This window comes from Bidens hawaiensis, unplaced genomic scaffold (assembly GCF_021521415.1).
Source record: "Bidens hawaiensis isolate Kalapana, Puna unplaced genomic scaffold, B.hawaiensis_p1.1 tig00042739_1, whole genome shotgun sequence".
Classification (NCBI taxonomy): Eukaryota; Viridiplantae; Streptophyta; class Magnoliopsida; order Asterales; family Asteraceae; genus Bidens; species Bidens hawaiensis.
Genome location: NW_027497567.1, coordinates 91,276 through 116,728, shown reverse-complemented (window position 1 = coordinate 116,728; position 25,453 = coordinate 91,276). Strand labels below are relative to the sequence as shown.

At 36.3% G+C, this 25,453-nt stretch overlaps 1 pseudogene; it reads left to right on the top strand.

Annotated features, from left to right (window-relative positions):
* The first annotated feature begins 538 nt into the window (after positions 1-538).
* LOC143593765 (putative 1-deoxy-D-xylulose-5-phosphate synthase 2, chloroplastic) lies at positions 539-6,370 on the top strand (annotated as a pseudogene).
* Positions 6,371-25,453: the final 19,083 nt, after the last annotated feature.

The following is a 25,453-nucleotide window of genomic DNA, read 5'->3' as shown; positions in this document are numbered from 1 at the left end:
GACGCTTATGTTAAAATAGTATAACTAAACCGGAAACTTGAGCAATTCAGAAATTCATCTTTGGTATTAGACCATATGATAAGTTTCCAATGATCTAATAAAGATACACAAGGGTTGGCATTGAGATGACGCAAACATGACAGATGATAGAGAATGATGAAAATAAACCATAACACATGTCTTAGTCTACTGTAAATGAAAATTAATATTTGTTTTTTATTACCTCAGGTCCTCGATTTAAGTGCTAATTTCGTTTGGCTGCTAAAATATATGAAGGTAACCATATTAATTAAATATCGATAACGTTTAATTTATTAAAATTTTAACACAAAAGATTGATAAAAGCCATCTTGTATAATATTGATTTTGCAAACGTGTCAGGTGGTCTAATTTGACTAGATTTCATTTTTTCCAAATGAAATAATATCAATCATTTATTGCTAATACGAAATGCTAGCTTCTTGAAGGGAATCCATACTCTTGGTTAGTCTATAAAAGGTTCTAAAACCCTCTTCAAAAATTCAAGCCAATCCCAACAAATGGCTCTATGTGGTTCTTTCAAGGGTGGATTTGTTCCCGTGCCTGCCATAGCTCAAAATGAATACAGTTCTTCAAGTAAGCTTAGTTCATCCACCAACGCGATTATACCGTTAAACATACGAAAGGTTAGGCATTTTATGTTCATCTCTTGTTTACGGCCTATATGTTTCAAAAGGGGATAACGGCGCAGCTTGTTGCTCGCTTACCCATTATCCAGATGTAGTTCGGTTTGTGTTATATATAAAAGGATCAATATTTTCTCCTAAAATGATCATAAACTATTGTCCTAACTATATGAACATGCTTAGTTATGTTGCATACACATATTTGATCATATTATTTCTTGATTTTACTAGTTTACGGGAATCGTAACGGCTGCAAAAGAAAATATGACTAACGAACAAGAGGACCTAGCAATCGTCAATACTAATGGGACCACATCAACCATCCTCAAGTATTCTGGGGAGAAACCGAAAACTCCGATCTTGGATACTATTAATTATCCAATTCATATGAAGAATCTTTGTCTAGCGGTAATTGCATCAGCAAAAGTATTATTGAATTTTCTTTAAATATCAAAAATATATTTAACCTAGTGGTATAGGTGTTTGATAAAGCTTTATTTTATCGATGAATAAATTAAATCGTCAATGATCAAATCTTATAGATGAAACATATAAACTAATAATTATTTAAAAAAAAAACAGTGGCCAAACAAAAAGGATTAGAAGAAAATTTGTTTGTTTTAATTTATAGAACATATGGTTAATATTTTTTTATTTTATATTTAATTCAATTTAATTAACTTTAGATACCACATCAATTGGTAGCTAGGCCCCCCTTACTTGCGTGTATCACGTGGAGTCGAAATTTATGGCATGAAAATAACTAGAAAACCAACACAATTATTCAATTTTTTTTAACCTAATTCACGTTAAATTATGTAATTGTAGGAGCTCGAACAATTAGCTGCTGAACTCCGAGAAGAGATCGTATACACCGTGTCAAAGACCGGTGGTCACCTGAGTTCGAGCTTGGGGGTGGTTGAGTTAACCGTCTCACTCCATCATGTGTTCAACACCCCTGAAGACAAGATCATTTGGGACGTTGGTCACCAGGTATTACTAGGCCGAGTTGTTATTTTTTGTGTGATGTCATCTTAAAATAAACAGAATATGTGATAACTCGTCTTATGTTACGTACGTATAGGCATACCCACATAAAATATTGACAGGCAGGAGGTCCAGAATGAGAACGATTCGACAAACGTGTGGGCTCGCTGGGTTCCCCAAGAGAGATGAGAGTCTTCATGATGCGTTTGGTGCAGGCCATAGCTCCACTAGCATTTCTGCTGGTTTAGGTATTTCACATTTAGACATTTAGTAACCATATTTCGATTTAAAAGCAAGATAAGGGTGTCATAATCATATTATGTCATATGATATTCTTATAAAGTTATTTTGTCATTTTATTGACGTCGTTATGTTGTTCTTGTAAAATATATAATAAATATTTGAAAACTCATGCTAAATAAGATAAAGATGGCTTTTTCCATGTGCATGTTCAAATGTATTTGAATGATATTGTACATGCAACTTCTCTTTTATCTTTTATACAATACGTTAGTTTGAAAATTAAATTAATATTTTGAGCCAAATATTTTGAAAAATCATACTTTTCCTATATCAAAAATTAAAAGTAATATCTATAGCCACATATTTTGGAAAATACCATCTTGATATTATTCAATATGATTTTAGTTGTTTTTTAAAGAGTTTTATTAACAAAACAACAGTAACCTATAAACCAAAAAGGAATTCAAATTAACAAAATTCATATCTAAATTAATTAGTAGTAGGTTCTAAACTTTCATTGCATCTGTTACGTGCAGAACAATATCCATGTTTTTCCTGAAACAACACAACGTTTTTTCTCTATGTTTCTCGAATTCTGTCGCCGACACAAGCTTGCAACGTGCGCCATAATTCTGAAAGAAGCCCACTCAGATGGTCTAAGTATATTGGTCTAAGAGCATTCACATCTAATCTCGTATCTTCAAATTCAAAATCACACAAAAAATCACTAAGGGCGTGTTCGTTTCACGGAATTCGTGGGAATTCAAAGGAATGGGAATTAAAATCTCATGACATGACGTGTTCGTTTAATTGGAATTGGAATCTTAATTCCATTGTGGTGTGTTCGGTTTAAAGAATTGGAATTGGAATTCAAATCCTTCAAATTCCTTTAAATATAGGGATTTCAAATCCTTTCAAAATGTGGAGGAATTCAAGGAAATTCTTTGGAATCTTATTCCGAGTATTTTTTTTTTAACGAGGACAACGAACAAAACATTTTAGTTTTTTTAGATTTTTTTTTAATTTATATTTTGAGTTATGATTTTTTTATTAATATTTTTGAATATTTTTTGAGGGGTTTTTAATCTTAATAGAAAACCCATAAAAAACTAAAAAAAAAATTATAAAAAAATCATAACGCAAAATATAAATAAAAAAACAAAAAATCTAAAATGTTTTCGCCGGTGTCATTGTAAAAAAAAAAAAAAAAACTTGATGTCTATTCAATTGTCAAACGAACACATTAAGAATGTATTTGGATTTTAATTCCCCCCAATTCCAATTCCTATTGGAATGTTTAGATTCCAAATCCAATTCCTTCAAATTCCAAATCCTATGCAAATTCCAATTCCAATCCATTTCATTCCGTGAAACGAACGCGCCCTAAGTTTTCTCTTTCATTTTCAATTAAATGATATTTTTTTATACCTTTATCAACATATTTTCTCTCGAATTCACTCACAATCACTTTCAGTAAATATTAAAATAAAAATTATAGGATGCTTCATGAACTTTTCAAGTATACAGAAAAATCACCATAATTCTCTCTCTCTCTCTCTCTCTCTCTCTCTCTCTCATTCATTAACAACACCTTAAACCACTCTCTAAATTATGAAGACCTTCCTCACAAAATTTAATGGTTGAATGAGAATGATGTAAGTACTTTTAATAGAAATATTATTTGTAAGCAAACAATCATATATTGACGTAAAAGTCTCACCAATAACAAGACCATTAGTGTTTAGATACCTGTATATTAAATGATACATAGGTTGCATCTATTGATTTCCAGGCTCCAAAAACCTATATGACATATAAGAGAAACACTGAGTTCAACTAAATTTGGTATTTATTAAATTATCCATAAGAGAAAAATGACATTGTTCACTTACAATTCAATGCAGGAATGGCGGTTGCTAGAGACTTACAGGGAAAGCACAATCACATAATCGCAGTGATCGGGGATGGAGCCATGACAGCAGGACAAGCATACGAGGCTATGAATAATGCAGGCTACCTTGACTCCAATCTCATCATAGTCTTGAATGATAACCGCCAAGTCTCCCTACCACAGCCACTATTGACGGTCCTGCACCGCCCGTTGGGGCTCTCAGTCGATCCCTCACAAGGCTACAAACCAGCAAGAAGTTTCAACAACTACGCGAAGCCGCAAAGGTCCAATTTCCTCTATTCTTATTTGATGTATTCCACATAATAAATAACTTATATATAAATCCCAAAGATGCTACTTAATTATTAAACCTCTAAAGAGAATACATCTTCAGATGGATATAAATTTGTGCGTTGGCTTCATTTGACTAAAAAATGTGACAAGCTTTCAATTGTTTTTTTTTCTCCATTTTATATATGACTTAACTTTTTTCACTGTATAGTGTACAACATGCCATCTAATTAAATTTTGTTAATTTAAATGGCAATTGAAAGTTACACAAATGTAAAAAATAAAGTCAGATGAAAATAGTTAGAAAAGATCAGATTATAAATAATAGATTATTAAACTTATATCTCAAAGATGTTATTTAATTATAAAACTAATGAAACATTTTAATTTTAAAATGGAGTTAGTTTGTACATTGGGGTAAATGTCATATTTTGTGATTAATAGGAAGTAACAAAGCAATTGGGGGATAAAACACATGAAGTTGCAGCAAAAGTGGATTCTGCCATAAAAGGAATTGTGGGTGGCCAAGGGGCTTCCATGTTTGAAGAGCTTGGGTTGTACTACATTGGTCCGGTAGATGGACATAATCTAGAAGATCTTGTTTATGTTTTTGAAAAGATTAAGTCTATGCCGGCTCCCGGACCAGTTCTAGTCCACATTGTTACCGAAAAAGGCAAAGGATACCTCCCAGCTGAAGTTGCTGCTGACAAAATGCATGGTATTGCAAGTTTTACAATCAAATGAACATTTGAAATTAAAACACAAGTCTTTCTAATATGATATTTTGTAGGTGGTGTGAAATTCGATACTAAAACCGGAAAACAGGTGAAAACCAAGACCAAAACACTCTCGTATACTCAATACTTTGCGGACTCTTTGGTTGCTGAAGCGAAGGAGGATGACAAAATAGTTGCTATTCATGCGGCTATGGGAGGAGGCACCGGTCTTAACACATTCCAAAAAGAGTTTCCTACGAGGTGTTTTGATGTTGGCATAGCCGAGCAGCATGCGGTCACCTTTGCTGCGGGTTTAGCAACCGAAGGGCTGAAACCGTTTTGTGCCATTTATTCATCATTCCTACAAAGAGGTTATGATCAAGTAAGATCTCTGGCATATTGTTAAAGGGGATATTTCAGTAAATGATATTGTACAATATGATGGATAACTACTATTACCTTTAAAATGATTTTAGTGTATTGATAAGTAAGCTACTATTTAAAGATATGAGCACTGGTTAAGTAAATGTATTTGATGGTGCAGGTGGTTCATGATGTTGATCTTCAAAAGATTCCGGTTAGATTCGCTATGGATAGGGCTGGTTTGGTGGGAGCAGATGGTCCGACTCACTGTGGTGCATTCGATACAACATTCATGGCTTGCTTACCAAACATGGTGGTGATGGCTCCTTCTTGTGAGGCGGAGCTCATGCATATGGTGGCCACAGCAGCAGCCATCGATGATCGTCCTAGCTGCTTCAGGTACCCAAGAGGCAATGGGATAGGCTCATTACTCCCACCAAATAACAAAGGAACTCCAGTAGAGGTACTTAGTTTGTATATTCATGATGATATTTTGCGCATTGTGTACATGACTATTGTTGAGTCTTTATTTGACTATCAAAACTTCAAATAGGTTGGAAAGGGAAGGGTGATTAAGGAGGGAAATAGAGTGGCCTTATTGGGATATGGAACCATAGTACAAAGCTGTTTAGCAACAAGTGATCTTCTTCAATCGATAGGTATCTCTGTGACCGTAGCAGACGCAAGATTTTGCAAGCCACTTGATGGAAATTTGATCAAACAACTGGCAAATGAGCATGAGGTACTCATCACAGTTGAAGAAGGCTCTATTGGAGGATTTAGCTCTCATGTTTCTCATTTCTTAGCATTAAATGGATTACTCGATGGAAACCTTAAGGTATTTTCGATGACAACACCATATCTTATATCTAATACATTAATCCTTTTCTCATGCATTATCCTTATAGCAGTGACAAAATGAAAATGTTGTAGTGATTCGATATTTCTTTTTTTGTACACAGTGGAGAGCAATGACACTACCTGACAGATATATTGATCATGGGGCTCAATCTGACCAAATTGAGGAGGCTGGTCTCACCCCAAAGCACATAGCGGCTACAGTTCTATCATTGATTGGTGAGAACAAAGAGACACTTCATGTTATCAACGTATAGTATGAAAAAAGATTCATGGTCTATATATTTTTATATACTATAAATCCGAACAAAAAAATTCCTATCAACACAAAACAGATGAGGGCAAAGTCTGAAGGACGCTTCTAAATAGAATCTACCTATCCTTATGATATACACGATCCCTTGTAAAATTTGTTGGCATATTTTTTTTCAAGAAAGTGTTTCAAATTGTATCTTATATGTAAAATGTTTTGTTTAATAAAAAAAGTTGTATTGTTTTTTTAGGTTACTATCCTTAACTGCAATTTGAGGCACCATAATGGTAATAATTGAGTTACAGTAAGTGATTAGGAGTTAATCCAAAGAGTTTTAGACTGACAGTTCCTTACTGATTATTCACAAAACATTTTCATAAAAATGTTTGTAAATAACACTCACAAAACATCTATCCATCCTGCAATTAGTCTGAAAAGTAAGTCAACACAAATGCTTGTGAATAACACAGGGTCGGCTCCGAGAAAGCAAAAAAAAAAAATTTGGACCGAAGATGAACTTTTTTAAGGCCTTAAAGAAAAGGAGTATTTTGTTGGTTTTAAACAATGTAATTTTAATATGGGTTTACTTTGTTATAATTGGGTTGTGTAAAAAAACTTTTGTATAAATATAAGATTAAAAATGCCTCAAATGAGAGTAGAACCCATAAACTTTGCTTTAGGTTGGGAGTAATACCCCTTTGCCACTAAACCAAACTAACGGTTATTTAATTGAGTTTAAACACTAAAAATACATATTGTTTAAATAAAAATACATATAATTTAAAAAAAATAAAATAAAAATTCGGGCATAGCGGGTGTCAGGCATGTGCCGTCGACCACCCTGCCACACCTTATGGCCAGCCCTGGAATAACACTAGTACCTAATCACAAAACATTTCCATACGTCAACACAAGTGCTTGTGAATAACACTACCTAATCACAAAACATTTTTATACGTCATGGTCAACTCGAAATTGAAAGAGTATGATTCAACCGTGTTTTGATTATTCACAAATGGCCGATATATACAAGAATGTCCATCTATCCCTCCTAGAACTTAGTGGATGATATCAATTACATTAATGCATAAATACTAACTAAATATAGCATACTAATATTTAGGTTAATACATCCCCTCAGTCTGAGCGGGAGATGGCGGACATGCAAATTGGATTGAAAACGTGAACATTGCAGGTGTGGTAATCCTTTAGTAAAAGTATCCGCATATTGAAATTAGTTGGGATGCATAGAACTCGAATTGCATCAATTCGTACTTTTTCTCGAACAAAATGTATGTCGAGTACTACATGTGTTAGTGTGTTGGTGTTGAACTAGATTTTCTAATAAATATACCATGGAAATTTTATAACAATGAGGGTGGCTTGATGAGTAGGAACAAATAGTTCGGGAAGGAGAATCTAGAACCACCTCGTTTATGCCACCGTGTTTGCAAGCCTCAATATTTTGCTTCAACGCATGAATGAGAAATTGTCGGTTATCATTTTAACGACGACAAAACTAAGTTGCCCCCTAAATATACACAATTAATGGAAGTGGGATGTCGTCAGTCTGTACAACCCTCCAATTGACATCAAAATACGCGCACGGTTTAAGCGATGTGGAGGGAGATATCTAAAGGTTGTGATTAGTTGTTTCTTTTACATATTGAATACTCATTTGAACCCCTTCACGAGTGGCATGCATGAAAAGACGGATTTGATGAACCACGTATGTTAGGTCCGGATGGGTGGGCGAATGTAAGATACTGTATAGCTCCGGCCAATTGTTTATTATGAGTGGCATTAATGATAGTGTCATACCGATTATGCAAAAACCCAATTAACCTATAGACAAGTACGTCTTGTATCAATTCTTGAGAAGTATGCCATACCGATCACTCAAGTTTTGTCTTGAGTGGCATTGATGATAGTGACATACCGATCATGCAAAAACCCAACTAACCTATAGGCATGGTACGCCTGGTATCGATTCTAGAGAAGTATGTGACCAACATTATACTTTTGATAATTTATTTAATTATTTACAAAACAATTATATAGAAATGATTATGAAGTTTTGTTTTGAATGCTGACTAGTAGGTTTTATTTTGAAAGTAACAAAACTTAAACTAGTTTAGGAATTAACGAGAACATAATCACACCCACGATTCAGATAAATACAAAACTTGACTTAACTTTTTAAACAAAGGGTTTGGTTAATCACGATTGATATTCTAGGTTTGCTAACAAGGATTCCTAATCATAGGCATCAACAATCTTATCTCATGCGTACCTAATAGCTAGAGGTTCCTTCACAACATGACTTAGTTCAGAACTATTGTATGCAATTCATAAGCTAAGAACAATAAAAAAAAACCCTAGCACACATCAATCCTAATAGGAGTAAACATCTTAAAATATCAATGATGCAAGAAAATCTCGATTGTTATGAGTTTAAAACAATACTAACAATTATATGCATACAACTTTAATCAAATATAATCAAATAGTTCAACCAAATGTACAAAGAGTAATCATATCTTACAACCCTATACTCGGGAATGATTCGGATGAACTAGCTTCACATCCACATCATCCGGTAGCGATTGGAGGTGATCGAGTCTCCGGAGACGGATAGAATGGGCGATACTCTCTTAGGGTACAAAACTTAGAAAATATTAGTTAACCATAAAATTTTACTCATTTTTAGGTGCTTGGCATATCGCGGGGGACTAAGCTGCACTTTTTTATATGTCGCGAAGAGCAAACTAGTTAGGTACATAATCTGGCTCCCTCACGTGTCGAGAGAGAGGTGTTCTCTCTTGCATGTCACGTGCGAAATCTAGACCTAGAATTTTAATCTACTTTATATTTTAAATTTGAATCGCTCTCATCTTTTTGAAACTTCATTCGATGCTCGTGCAAGTCCTAAGTTAGCCTCTTTAATGATCAATAACATGAAATACATAAGCATGTATGACGTACCATTGTTCACACTAAAAAGTAATAAAACAATGCAATAATATTGCAACATCCCATAAACTTCCGTGCCAAATTTACCATCTTTATAAGTTGAAGGACCAAGTTTTCTTTAAGCTAAACTAAGAGTCCAAGATCTAATCTATAGTTAAGCAAAATTCAGATTACACAGACGGTCTAATCTATGAGACGGCCCGTATGAAACGCGACTTGGATATTAAGTTATCTCTTGTGACATACCGTCTCTTATGTAGGAGCATAGAAAGATCAAAATAATATCTTTTATTTTTATTATAATTGAATTTCCAATTTTTATTTTATTTAGTTTCCTATTTGACTTAAAATGCCCAACTATAAAATGGGATCTAGGTTTATTGTTTAGTTAGTTTTTTATTAAGTTTTTTTGATAAGAACTTTGTTCTTAGAACCTATGATTTAGTTTATCTGTCTTTGATTAACTAAATTATCATGAGCCTTTTGAATAGCAGTCTATCTTGCCTGCTATTTTGAGAAGGGGTCATCTAAGCAGGTCTAAACTCCAAAGTTAGTTATTAGACATATGGCTTGTATAATAAATATATGGCCCCTATAAGCATTGTTGTCAAAATACAATCCTAACGTGTCAAACTCAGTTGTTGACACATCCTCATGCGTGGACTAATAAATGAAAGCATTTCACGACCATTTCCATGATCACACTTTCGTTAATCATTCTACACTCTTAAAACAAGCTAACTAGTGTTCTTGAAGTTCTAAGCAAGTTCAAGTAAGCTCAAAGTGTTCTGAGGCAGTAGGAGGCTTTTATCATGTACTCTAGAGGTGTTAAAAGCAATCACAAGTCATCCCTATGTTTTGTTAAACTCGAAAGTAAGGTATAGTGAACTTATAACTCGTTTAAGTTTATTTTTCACTAATTTAGCCTATGATTGAACTATAATCGATCAAACCTCGGTTAAGTTAAGTTAAAGAAGCTGCATAAGTATTTTTAAGTATGTTTAAGACCATAGACCACTTAAACGTGTATCAGAAAGTTGTTAAACTGATGTTTAGCCTTAATGGACAAAAAAGAAGGTTAGATGGATCGTCTAATGGTCCTTCTCAATCCATTTTCATATGGGTTAAGTTGAAAAGATTATACGGCATGTCACAAGATTATATGGTATGTCCCTGCGTTCAAATGGACTCTCTAACTTGTGACACCCCGTATGAACCTCTTTCAGTCAAAAGGGTCAAACTAAGGATGATACGAACAGTCTAATCATGATACGATCCGTCTCATATTAAATTTTATTATTTTAATGAAAGTTAAGTTTTCAACCTATAAACAAAACCAATATTTATAAACACGGTTTGAAATAATACAATTAGGTCGGCGTGGTCTACAGTTGGATCAAAAGATGATCTGAGTATTCACGTAAACCAAATATTTATAGGTTAAGCAACTATTAAACAAGAACCTTTTCAAACGAGACACCGAACAAACAACCTAGGTGAATTCATTAAACATTTACATACTCTATAAATAAACGAAAGATGATATGAGTATTCACGTAAACCAAGTCTTTATAGGTTAAGCAACTATTAAACAAGAACCTTTTCAAACGAGACACCGAACAAACAACCTAGGTGAATTTGTTAAACATTTACATACTCTATAAGATAAATGGATTGTTTGTCTTAAAGAGTCAATGAAACATTTACATGAGATTAAATGATCTATAAAACTTATAATACAAAATATAAAATAAAAGCAACTAAAACAGAATATATATGTATTTGGATTCAAACATAACTGACTAGCAGGCATTCTATATGTTAATCTGTAACACCCATATTTTTATACAACTTTTTTTTTCCAAAAACCGGTCCAAATTTTTCTTAGTATTATTTTAGAAAAGTGTGGAAGGGTACACTAATATAAAATAATTAAACAACCAACTTTAAATTTCCCATTATATATTTGATGGGTGCAAGTTTACATCATAAAAACTAATTTAAATCTCTCATAATTTTTACATCCAAAAAGGGGTTAAAAACATATGTTCGATCCTTCGACGTACCGAGATTCGATCAACCCTTGTTAATTTATCACAGGTGATTTACCTTAAAACATTAATTAAGCCACTATTAGCTAATGCAAAGTGTGTTCTTTCACCTATAATATTTTACAGAATATAGGGTCATCCATCTATGACTGAACAGCGGATCACGCAAAGTGTTAAAACAACTGATTAACCAATTATAACACAACAACTAACACCCGACAGTAGTTAAGAAAACTTATCACGTCAATACATTATTTATATTTACCTATACAAATAATATATTCACACAGGTTTTATAAGAGATACAAAATGAGAAGTGTAAAAAGGATTTGTGATCATACAAAAAAACCCTTTAAAAGAATTTAAAAAACCATAACTTAAAATATAAATAAAAAACTAAAAAATTTAAAAAACTAAAATATTTCCGCCATCATTTCTGTTATAAAAATAAAAAATATATACAAAAAAATAAAAATAAAAATTGACGAGAAGATGCATTACCGAGATCATAAACACAATGACGAAAATGAACAAAAACACAATTATAACTAAAAAAGACACAACAGATCGCAAAATATAACACAATGTCGGACAAAATATAGCACAATATTTAGTAATATAACACAATATAAAGAAGAAAAGACACAATGTCAAGGAAAAAAGACACAATTAATAACGAAAATAAACACAAAACAGAATGATAAACAAAAAGGAATAACAAAAAGATACAATGACCTTTTTCACTCACCGTTGTGTTTTTTTTAGAATGAGAAAGACGGTGGAAACATTTTTGTGTTTTTACTTTTTTTTTGTTTTTTTATTCAATTTTGAGTTATGATTTTTTATTATTTTTTAAGGGTTTTTTTGTGTGACTAAAAATTCTTCTCATCCTACTCATTTGTATCCCCATTTATAGAATAACTCCAGTTTTATCACACCATAACAATTTAACAACTAATATCATAAGATGATAATACTATAAAATTATATTGGGAGTCGCATGAACTTACCTGAATGTTTAGAAAATTTTTACGGTGAACCTTTTGTCAACTTCGCCCTATCTCCAATAACCATATTATTTTTTTAACCCGGTTACTACAATCTCCATTATAATAATAATTAGTGATTTACCCGCGCGTTGCGCGGTGAAATTTGTCGGTAAATCCGGGTGTGGTGCCGACATGTCAACGCGAATTCGGTCGGCATTTGCTACATTCGTTACGGTACCAGAACTAAACTTAAAAAATAAATCGTCAAATTAACATGCTTAAACTAAAAACGAAAAAGAAATAGCGGCACTTGTATAGCGTATCATAAAAAATTAGCATATTTATTCGGTTGGTAAACCGAGCCATTAGTTCCCTAGCATTGGTAAAGCCCGAGCGTTAAGACGGTGAGTTAACATGAATTCGGTCATCATTGTTACGTTCGTTACGGTACAGACAATCTTGGTAAACTCTAAGCGCTGAAACCCACGAAATTCATCAAAATAACATATAAAATTTTAATTACTTAAAACGACATTTATTCGGTCAGTAAAACCGGACGGTGGTAAAACGCAAGCGTTGTTCTTCCTGAGCGTCGAAACGGTAATTCTGCATGAATTCGGTCAGTTTCGGTTATGCTCGTTACGATATCATAACTAAATAAAAAACAAAAAAAGTATAAAAATTGAGGTGGGCCAATAGGGTGACGTCGGTCGATAAAACTCGTCTGTTGGTAAAACTCGGGTGTTTCAGCCATGTTCGTTACAGTTTTGGTCGGTTTAAGTTACATTAGTTACGGTGCCGAAACTAAACAAAAAAAAAAAACTGGTTTTCGGTCGGTTATCGTTACGTATGGTATCAAAACTAAAAAAACAAATTTAATTGTGGTCCCGCCACTTGGCCCAATCACGCGCTTGTGGTCAAGCGTCGAGGCGGTAATTCGGCGTGATTTCGGTATGTCTCGGTTACGCTCGTTACGATATCGGAAATAAAAAAACAAAAAAGAAGTAAAGAAATTGAGGTGGGTCAATAGGGTGACGTCGGTCGATAAACTCAGGTGTTGGTAAAACCCGAGCGTTTCCATCATGTTCGATACAGTTTCGGTCAGCTTTATATACATTAGCTACGTTACTGAAACAAAAAATAAATTGGTGTTCGATCGGTTACCACTACATTTCTCATTGTATTAAAACTAAAAACAAAAAAGAAAATCTAAAAAACTAATAGACCAAGTCTATATAGATAATACGGAGCAAGTTAGCATACTAAATTGAACCAAGGTTGCCAAAATGGGCTGCTAAATGGAACTGTGGCACCAAAATTCATATTTACTATATATAGTTAACAATAACAATAACAATAACAATAACAATAACAATAATAATAATAATAACCGTCAGATCTTCCCGTTTTTTAGAGAGCATCCCACAAAGACCCGGAGATCTAACCGTCGGATCCCTCTCAAATTTTAATAGAGTGTTAATAGAATATAAATATATATTTCCACTAGTCGGATATTCGATCAGAGTTCGGGAATTTCAGTTTTCATCAAGGAAAATGTAACCGTGAACAATGGAGTTTTCCGGTGACTGTTTAGGTTTTCTGGTGACTCTAGCGGCGGTTTTCGGAGATTGCGAGATGATAGGCTCGTAGATCGTGGCGAGGCGGTTCTATGGCCGCTTGAATAATTCAATTCCGAGTTCGTTTGATATGTTTTTGGTATATTCGAGTGATTTCAAACATAAACCTCAAAAGTACGCTTTTGTTAAAAATGTTTACTTTTCTTGTACGAATTTGCATGAAAATTGGTAGGATGATAGAATGGGTAACGATTATTGATAAAGTATTTGTTAGTAAAAAGGGTAGTTGGCTAGGTTTAGGTTAAACATATAAGGTTAGATCCGTAAAAACGATGAGTAAATGAAGTTGGTATGGTATTAAAATTGGTAGAATAGTAAATCGGACCATAAAGTGTAACGAAAACATAAACTTTATTTGAACGAGTTAGCGGGTGCGATTTGGGACGAATGAGTGTCGTTTGGACCGTGTAAAGCAAGAAGGTTAAGTTGTTATGGCCCGTAACTAATTGTAGTTGTAAGGCGGGCCGTAAGAGAACCTTTATGACATAAATACATGAAAACCAGTTTAGAATCGTATTCATAAGAATTCGATTCGAGTATAAGAAAGTCGATTCTATTGGAATAAAGTCGATTTGATTAGAAGAAACTCGATTCGATTCGTTTGAATATTCGATTCGATTCGTCTGAGTATTCGATTCGATTCATTTGAGTATTCGATTCGTTTGAGTATTTGATTTGATTCGTTTGAGTATTCGATTCGATTTGTTTAACTATTCGATTATATTCGTTTGAATATTCGATTCGATTCGTTTGAATATTCGATTCTATTCATTTGAATATTCGATTAGATACGTTTGATATTCGATTCTATTCCTTTAGGATATTCGATTCGTTTGGGCTAATCGATTCGATTCGTTTGGCCTTAGGTTAGATTAGATTGATGACTTGAGTAATAAGACTTAGTTAGAAAATAGTTAATTAACACCTAGATCTGTTAAATAGTTAGCCGTGCCCAGCTGAAGAAATGTGTCACAAATCAATTAAGAAAGGAACAAGACCCATGCGATTTGTTAGCCCTTTTATGTGTTATATTTTTCGGGGTTGTGCACATACTCTTATGTGCTTAGTTAATACACTTACCTTAAGTGGTAAGTGTATGCTATATGAATGTCGATTAATGATATATGAATGATGTTGAAATGATGAATGAATGTAGAAAGGATTAGAAGTATACAAATAAATATATATAAACATATGTGTATCTATTGTATGATTGTATGGTTATTCGATGCATAAGGGAACCGGACCCTAATAATATCCGAGGCAGATGTATGGTTGTATGGTTCGCCGATGCATAATGGAACGAGACCCTAATAATATATTCGGCAGAAGAAAACCATACCCTAATAATATCCGACGCAGAAGGAAACCGAGCCCTAATAATACTCAATGCAGAAGGGAACCGAACCCTAATAATATTTGAGGCAGAAGGGAACTGTGCCCTGATAATACTCGAGGAAGTAGGGCGAAATGCTCTTTAAAACATAGAGATACTTATGTATGTATTAGTAAGTATTAAAACAAGGAAGTAAGAAAGTATGAAATATGAAAGTAATGAAGTAAGAATGTATGTGTGTGTGAATGAAAGGTAAGTTAAGTATACAATATGTGTCTTCGGATACATATATATGTAAATGTAATGTATGTTGCCTGATTAACTAGAACTCACTCAGCGTAACTGACTTTCAGTATGCACGCATGCAAATAGGATGGAAGAGCTGGCTTGAGGGAGGCACATAGCATGAACTGAGCTGATTGGCATTTAGTGAAGAAAAATTATGATGTTTTATGTTAAGACAATTGAAAGTTTAAAGACAAGATTTTAATATATTATAATGAATGTTTGATATTTTTATATTTTGCGAAATTTTTTAATTCACACTAATATTTAAAACAGTGTTTGTAAGTAAATCCAACGATAATGTAGGGCACTGGGTCTGAGGCCTTACGTACCTCATTTATACGGTTCTTCATGGCATCATCTGATCATCATCAAGAAAATTATTATTTTCTTTTGGTCCCTCCATCTTACCGGGCTAGATTGGTGACTTCCTTCATCATCAACGAATATTCCTTTCTGTGTTTTGATGTTGCCGTTTCTTACTTCTGAAATGACGACAAAATCTTTGGATTCTTATTTATCTTAGTATCTCAATTAATATGTGTGTGTGTGTGTGTGTTAAATAGATTGTCCATGCTTTTTATCAAATATATTTAAGGCCCCGGACTTGGTGCCCTACATTGGCGTTGGATTTACTCATAAACACAGTTCTAAATATTATAGTTATTTAAAACTTTCGTGGAATAATAAAACTTCAATCATTCGTTACAAAACATTCAAAACATAACATAAAATAGTTTATTAAAACATCGTGACAAACTTCCTTGGATATCAGTCCCATCAAATCAAGCCATGTGCCCCCCTCAAGGGCAAGCTGCTTCAGTCTATTCACATGCGCGTGATGTGTAGTAAAACACACTTACTTTCCTTATGATTTTATCATGGTTTTTATGCTTAATTGTTTATTTTATGAAAATATTGGGGGTTAAGTGCAATAATTTACAAAGTTTAAATGTTAATTGTAGGTTTATGAAATATGGTGAAAAAAGAGTTAAGTTGGAAGACTTTAGGGGCCTTTGTGGTCAAGTTTCAAAGCTACAACTTAAGGCCCGACCCAAGCCCACAAGTTAGAAGCCTTGCAAGATATTATATTAAGTTAATTAACTTAATTCTCAGCTATTATCTAGCCAAAATCCCGAAAATAAAAAAAACCCTAACTCCTTCATTAATTCCTATCGGCAGCAGCAAAAGGAGATGAAAAAAAAGAAGATTTTGGCGGCTGTGGTGGCTGTGACGGCTGGAGAGGAAGAAGAACACCAAGGAGACTCTTGTGCAGCTGCTAGGCATCAAATACATCCATAAACTCAGCCATATAACCCTAAGTAATCATTCATAAACTTTGTTTCTTGTTCAAGAACCCTAACTCGTTGAATTGATCTTCTTCTTTGGATTGTTTTGCAAGTAATTGATTGTTTGACTTTGATTTAGTTATTCTTGGATCTTGAATGAGTTTGATTATGTTTATGATGATGTTTATGATGTTTTACTTGAATGTTATTGGCTGTCCAAAATTAATGAGTAGCTAATCTTGTTTGTTCTACCTAGGTTTGATGAGTATTGTTAGGTTTTGACTAGTAATATGGATTGTTAATGATCATGGCTTAAATTGTTAATGTAAAGTTTGATTTAACAATAAATTAGATTGTGTTTAGTGGCTGTGTTTTGTTTGATTATGTCACACCCTCAAAATCCACTAACGGAGTTTTACCGTCAGAGGGTGTGAACTAACAGGATCGGAATCATTAGTTATAATCAAACCATAAAAACATTAAATGAAAATAAGCGTAAATTTATAAACCAAGTGTTGCGACACGCAGGACGACTTAAAAACCCACATAGTAACAGTTTTAAACAAGTTTGCATAATCAATAGTGTTCAAAACAATGCATGATCCTATACCGCGCGCTCGCCTCGGCTACCTGAGAATAACATACTAAAAGTGTCAACATGAGGTTGGTGAGTTCACAAGTTTATATAAAATAAAGCTTTTAGCGTTTTGCGTTCAGCGTTTTGCGTTTAGCGTTTTGCGTTACCTGATAGTGTTAAATCAATTATATATCGATAGGTAGCTAGCCTATACAACAAGTATTACTAAGTGTTCGACACCGAAGCTGACTGTTTATCATGTGCCTTGCCACCAGGTCTATCCCGACCATGGTAATGTGTTTAGCCAAGATTACACCCACTCGACCTCCAGTCGAGCTTAGCGTTGGGTGGGGTTTGTTAAACCCAGTAGTACTACTCAATAATGACTCGCTATTTTCCAATACTAAACGGTTCGATGTGTAGGACTTCAGTTATTTCGTTTGCCACTTAGCCTTTACAAGTGATATATAATTTAATAACAAAATCTAAAAGCGTTTTCGGAGTATGTTATCTCCCCCAAGTGAAAAGCGTTTAAAGAGTTTAAAAGGGGTAAGTGAAACTTACTGTTTGCGAAGAATTCCCAAAAACAAGTCACCCAAGTGATGCGCGTCACAGAAAACTCTCACTAGCGTTCTATAACAACAAGGAGATTTTCTAAGAGTCGGAACTATTATCGAGTCTCTAGACTCGGCACATAATACCTATGCACAAAATACGTTTCGTGTTTCGTTTGTGACTCGTGTGTGACTTAACAAGCACATTTGTGATACGTTACGTCTTGTGAACAACTATCTACGTGTCAAGTGTTAATAGTGTACATTACTAGCAATTATTCCCCGCAAGGGCAATTTGGTCAAAACATAACAATTATCTAGCAACAAGCACGTTTCATGTATTTTCACAAAGTTCAGCAACTAATTTCATCACGACAGAATTCTACTTGAAAGACTACCCTATTCAACAGATCATAGTATCTCAATTAATTCACCAAAAATCGTCACAAAAGCACACATGTGTTAGGTTTCCAGAACATATTTTATTATATTTTTATTCCACATAGATTTCTCACAATGATCAAAACATTACAGCAAACTCACAACAATCAAATTCATGCGCAACAGAATGTTATTTGTTATTCCTGTTAAGTGAAAAATCTAATTAATGCAAGACCAATTGAGTTAGGTTCTTAACTCAACAAGTTAACTTCCAGAAGTGTAACCAACCCATTTGGTCTTGTAGTTCATGAGTTATGATATTTACAAAACAACCTAACAGCAGGTCTCACAATTCAGATTTGCACTTCAGTTTTGTAAAATAATAAAAGTTAACCTTTACTTGTCCAAAAATTACAAGTTTGGACTTTATAGAAACTAGACTCAACATAGCACCCTGTAGTGTTAACAAACTCAACCAATTTCTACATTAACAATTCGTTACAGTTGTCTAAACATAACTTACAATCTGTCCAGTACCGGTTTGACCTTTAATCACATTTAAATTGTTTGACCAACCAAAACACCTCCAAATTAGACGTGGTTGGACTTTCTGAAAACTAGACTCAGAGGACTACCTTGTAGACTCATAATTAGCTCAGTTTTCTTTTATATTCAACAAGTTACACATCGTTCAAGTTTAACAATCACTGCTGTCAAAACTCAGCAAGCATAAACAATCATCTAACATGCATCCTAAGCATACGACATAACTCAAAACATGTAATACACATAATTAATCATAGAAATCAGTAGTAACCCTCTAGGGTTTACAAACAATCAATGATTCAATAATCTTTCACCGTTTAAAATCACATACGATCATCAACATCAATAGCTAACACATAATCAATCATCCTCTAGCAACAATCAATCATAAGAACACTTATTCATAATTTCGTGACTTAGGGTTTTAGATTAACCCATTCAAAATCAAAATTAAACATAAAGAATGCATAGAATAGTTGTTTATACCTTCCTAGAACCTTGATTCTTCAACGAAAAGCTTGAAAAAGATTGTATGTATGTGTGTGTATGTCGACGGCAGCCAAGGGAGCCAGGGGGGGGGGGGCGATCGGGTTGTGTGGGGAGAGGGAAAGAGTTAGGGTTTTGATATTATTAATAATAACATGTTACACCTTGGCCCCTCAACTTCTAAATATTACTTATCTAGCTTAAACTAACTTGTTTACATCTTGAGTTAGTGTTTTAACCAATATTATCACATAACACATAAGTCTAACACATAATTATCACATAATTATTGTTTTGACGTTTTTCGTTTATTCACCAATGGTTAGTGTCAACTCGTTTGCGTTTCGGTGCAATTCCCGAAAGACTACACATGTAGTAATTGTCAAGCGTCATTTAAACCCTTAGTTTAAATGTAATGAGATGTGCGTTAAAGATCCAGTGATCTTAAGTTTGAATTGACGGAGTTTGAGTTAACGGAGTTAACCTGAAATTGACGAGTGTCACAGATTATACCTAATAACCTCGTGCTTTAATTAATTGAATCGGTTTTGATTAGTTGTTGCATGTTTAAGGCTCTTTACTTTGTGTTTAGGGTTTGTTTGCGGGGTGTACAACCGTAGAGATAAGTGGGTAAATTAATTAGATAAAATCAGTTGTGAAACACCTTCTTAGAGACCGAGAGGTGATAAGAAGTAAACTCGTCTCATTACTTTTACTTGTTAGAATTAAGATCGCGCGAGAGCGGGTTTTGTTCTTGTGGGGTTTGGGTGTTTGAGCGATTAGTTGGTCTAGTTTAAGTTAAGTTGAATTGTTCCTCTATCCTTGGTTGCGTAGTATTCGTTTCCATTAGGCTAGTGTGTCGGTGAGACCGAGAGGCGAGTCGGCATTAGAACACGTTAATAATTTGTTTTCCCGGTTTGTTCTTAAAATCAACTAAAATAAGTTTGAGTTTGTTAGTGAGACCGAGAGGTGATCTGACCTTCTTGAGCGAACCTTAGTTGTGTCATCCTTTAGAACCGGTGTCGTGAGATTTTTCAATCCATTGTCTTGTCATCTCCTTCAATATGATTCTTACCTAGGTAGACGTTTTTATCAATGCAGTCAAAGTTTCCGAAGTTTTGTCAAAAGTTTTCATTTAGTTAAGTTATGTAGTTAAATTAAATCTAAAAAAAATCAATTAAATATTTTGGTGAGTCTTGGTTAGAGTTTAGTGATTATAAACGTTTTCACTTGTCTTCGAGTTCGATATCCGGACTTTCCTCATATGTGCTATACGCGACCGGTACACTTGCCGTTGGTGTGAACTAGGATAGATTGTTTGGTTTTTAAAGCTTAGTTGCGACTTGTGTTTTATTTATTTATATAAATATATATATATATATATATATATATATATATATATATATTCGCACATCAAGTTTTTGGCGCCGTTGCCGGGGACACGGTTTGAGGCGTATTAAGAACGACTCGAGTTAGGACTTTCCTTGTTTACTACTTGTCTTTCTTATTTGTTTTGTTTGTTAGTTTAAAATAGTTTAGCTAATTATAGTTGTTTTTATTTATTTTAATAGTTGTATGCGACGTACTCGATCTCTAGGACCACCAGAAGTTGAAGGATTTCCCAAACCAGAGAGAGAGCTTCTTGAGAGACGTCGTACAAAACCGTCTTCCAGTTCATCTACATCCGTCGGTAATACGTTCTCTTCTCCCACTTTTTCTGAACCCGTTAATAGTGATAGGATTATGGGCGACGCGAACCCACCACCGAGGAGGACAGTTGCAGACCGGGCCCGTCCGGTCGATGTTGGCGCGAGATCCAGCATTGCTCCACCAGCTATAGGAGTTCAAACGACTTGGCAGATTCCATCTAATGTTCTGAACACGATTGCTCATTCTGCTAAATTTCACGGGTTACTCCATGAGAACCCACATGCTCATATCACTCGCATCACACGAATTTGCGACACGTTTCATCTTGCCGGCGTATCCGAAGACGCCATCAAACTCCGAATTTTTCTGTTCTCACTCGTTGATCATGCGAGTCTGTGGCTTGAGTCCCTCCCACAGGGATCCATTGCTACTTGGGCTGCCATGCAGACCCAATTTCTTGAAAAATACGATCCTCCGGCTAAGGCCGCTCGTTTGCGTAACCAAATTCATTCTTTCCAGATGGAGGACACCGAGAGCTTCTACGAGGCGTGGGAAAGGTTCAAAAATCTACTTGCGTTACGTCCAAACCACGGCCTACAAGACTGGGTGGTTGTTGAGAAGTTCTACAACGGAGTGACGTACGCAACTCAGAGTATGCTCGACACAGCTGAAGGAGGTAACCTACTGACAACGAAGGATACGGATGAGTGCATTGCCTTGTTTAACGGTTTAGCCATGAGTGGATACCAACGACCACCAGTTAAGAGTACCAAAACCGTTGATTCCGTATCACGCAGCATGCATTCGGTCGACACGAGCACCGCACTTGCGGCACAAGTTGAAGCGTTAGCAAAGATCGTGAAGGACTTGCAGGTGAAAAGTAAGTTATGCGAGATCTGTAGAGGGGGACATGATACTGTTCAGTGCCCCGTAGGTTTCCAGGAGGAGGCAGTCGACTTCGTTAATAATCCAAACCGATATCAACATTCTTTCAATTCTTATAATTCGGGGTGGAGAGGTAACCAAAATTCCAACTGGAGGAACGGAAATCAGTCCGGCTTCCAGCAACGTCAGAGCCTATTCCAGGATTCCGGTGAGGGAACGAGTAGTGGGGAGAAGAAGCCCACGTTAGAGGAGATGATGGCACAACAGACACAGATGTTGTCGCAACTCATGACTCGAGAGGACTCCCGTCACAAAGAAATTCAAGAGAAATTCCCGGAGCACGAGTCATTCATGAGAAATCAAGGAGCGTCAATTCAAAATCTTGAGCGTCAGATGGGAGAGATAGCAAGTCGTCTAAATGAGAGGTCGCCAGGTACACTTCCAAGTAACACTGAACAAAATCCGAAGGCGTTCGCGAAGGCTGTGATGACAAGGAGCGGTGCAGGGGCACGTAGCGAGCCCGTGATTCAAGAGGCGACGAGAGGAGTCGTTAACGAGCCTGCGGTAGATGTAGAGGAGCAGGTAGACGAGGAGATTCAGTTGGAGTCTCCACCGGCCAAGGTGCATCAGAGGCACAGCCCCGGAAGTTCAGCACAGGCCGAGAGCCAACCATTACCCAGCACACGACCGAGAGTCTACAAACCCAGACTCCCATATCCCGGGAGAGTCCGTAGGGATAGAGACGAGGAGCAGAACTCCAAATTTCTTGATCTTCTGAAGCAACTTCATCTTAATATTCCTTTCCTTGAGGCACTTACGCAAATGCCCAAATACGCAAAGTTTCTTAAGGATATTCTTTCGAACAAAGAGAAGTTAGCCGAAGTCTCTTCCATTCCCCTAAGTGTTGGTTGCTCTGCAGTCTTGCAGAGAAAGTTACCAGAAAAGATGTCCGATCCTGGTAGTTTCACAATTCCCTGCATCTTGAGTGATAATACTGTCGTCCATGCGTTGGCAGATCTTGGTGCCAGTATTAATCTCATGTCGTATTTCGTGTATCGCAAGTTGGGTCTAGGCGAACCGAGGCCTACCCGTATGAGTATCCAGCTTGCTGATCGTTCTGTGAAATACCCCCGAGGGGTAGTCGAGAACATGCTTGTTCGTGTCGACAAGTTCATCTTCCCGGTCGACTTTGTCATCCTGGATATGATCGATGACGATAGTGTCCCACTCATCTTGGGCCGACCATTCCTTGCCACTGCACAGACATTGATCGATGTCTGCGAGGGTAAATTAATCTTAAGAGTTGGGGATGAGAACGTCACCTTTGACGTTCGACAGTCACTGAAACATCCTAAGTCTACTGATGACTCCTTATACTTCATTGATACCATCATGGAGCATGTCGGGGAGTTTCTCAGCGAAATTTGTGGAGGATCTGCCTTCGACACCCAGATTCTCGATAGGGAGATTCCGGAGATTGTAATGGTTTCCGTAACCAATCAGCCCTTAAATGACGACAACGAGTCGCATACCCCTGAATCTGGCGTGTCTGCTGAGATCGTACGAGACTATCCGATGGACCGACCTTCGGTCGAGAGTCCTCCTCTTTCCTTAGAGCTTAAGGATTTACCTTCCCATCTGGAGTATGCATTTTTAGATGAAGAGAGGAAGCTTCCGGTTATCATTGCATCTGCGTTGACTGAGGTCGAGAATGAGAAGTTGTTGAGGGTGCTACGAGAGCACAAGGAGGCTATTGCTTGGAAGATTATCGATATCAAGGGTATCAACCCGTCGTTTGCACTCAGAAAATCCTCATGGAGGAAAATTTCAAAACTGTCGTCCAGCCGCAACGGCGGCTTAATCCGAAAATGCAAGAGGTCGTAAAGACGGAGATCATTAAACTCCTTGATGCGGGGATCATTTTCCCCATTTCTGATAGTGCTTGGGTGAGTCCAGTCCAAGTGGTTCCTTAAAAGGGTGGCATGACTGTCGTCACCCACGAGAGGAACGAGTTTATTCCCACGAGGACTGTGACTGGATGGCGAGTCTGCATCGACTATCGCCGATTGAATGATGCCATCAGGAAAGACCACTTTCCTCTCCCATTCATTGATCAGATGTTAGAGCGTTTAGTAGGTCAGCAGTACTACTGCTTCCTAGATGGTTTCTCCGGGTACTTCCAGGTTCCGATAGCTCCCGACGACCTGGAGAAAACCACTTTCACCTGCCCTTACGGAACGTTTGCTTACAAACATATGCCGTTCGGACTTTGTAACGCTCCGGCCACATTCTAGAGGTGTATGGTGGCCATTTTCCATGATATGATCGAGGACTCCATGGAGGTGTTCATGGACGATTTTTCCGTATTTGGGAGTTCCTTCGATCATTGTTTATCAAATCTCGAGAGGATGATGTCCCGCTGCGTTGACACCAACCTAGTCCTTAACTGGGAAAAATGTCATTTCATGGTTTACTCTCATTGTTCTAGGTCATCGAATCTCAAGCGCGGGGATAGAGGTTGACCGGGAAAAGGTCGAGACCATTTCTAATCTTCCCCCGCCTACTTCTGTGAGATCAATTCGTAGCTTTCTAGGTCATGCCGGGTTCTGCCGACGGTTCATCAAAGATTTTTCTAAAATCGCGAGACCCATGACCAAACTTTTGGAGAAGGATGCTCCATTTGTTTTTTCTGAGCAGTGTATCGAGGTGTTTGATCTTCTAAAAGACAAACTCGTTAACGCCCCAATCATGGTTGCTCCCGACTGGTCGTTACCATTCGAGTTGATGTGTGACGCGAGCGACTTCGCTGTCGGAGCGGTTCTTGGACAACGAAAGGATAAACATTTCCACCCGATCTACTATGCGAGCCGGATCTTAAATGGCGCATAGGAAAGCTATACCACCACCGAAAAAGAGCTTTTAGCTGTGGTGTTCGCTTTCGACAAATTTAGGTCCTATCTAGTTTTGTCCAAAACGATTGTTTATACGGATCACGCCGCTATTAGATATCTTTTCAGCAAGCAGGATGCTAAGCCTCGTCTTATCCGATGGATCCTGTTGCTTCAAGAGTTCGATATAGATATCCGTGATAAAAAGGGGGCCGAGAATGTGGCGGCTGATCATCTTTCACGTCTAGAGGGAGTTGATTTAGGAGATTCGGGAGTTAGGATCAACGATCGTTTTCTGATGGAGAGTCTGATGTTTGTTACTGCACAAGAGGAAGGTTTTCCATGGTTTGCTGATTTCGAGAACTATCTTGCTGACGGATACCTTCCAAAGATGCCTTACCAGCAAAAGAAGAAATTCTTTGCTGACATCAAATTTTACCTTTGGGACGATCCATATCTTTTCCGCATTGGTGCTGATCAGCTTATTAGAAGGTGTGTAGATGTCAAGGAAGGATGACAAATTTTGAGCCATTGTCATGTGGGACCAACTGGAGGTCACCACGGTGTGAGTTCTACGGCAAAGAAAGTCTTTGATTCTGGTTTTTACTGGCCGTCCATCTTTAAGGATGCTCATCTGTTCGTTAAGAGTTGTGATCGTT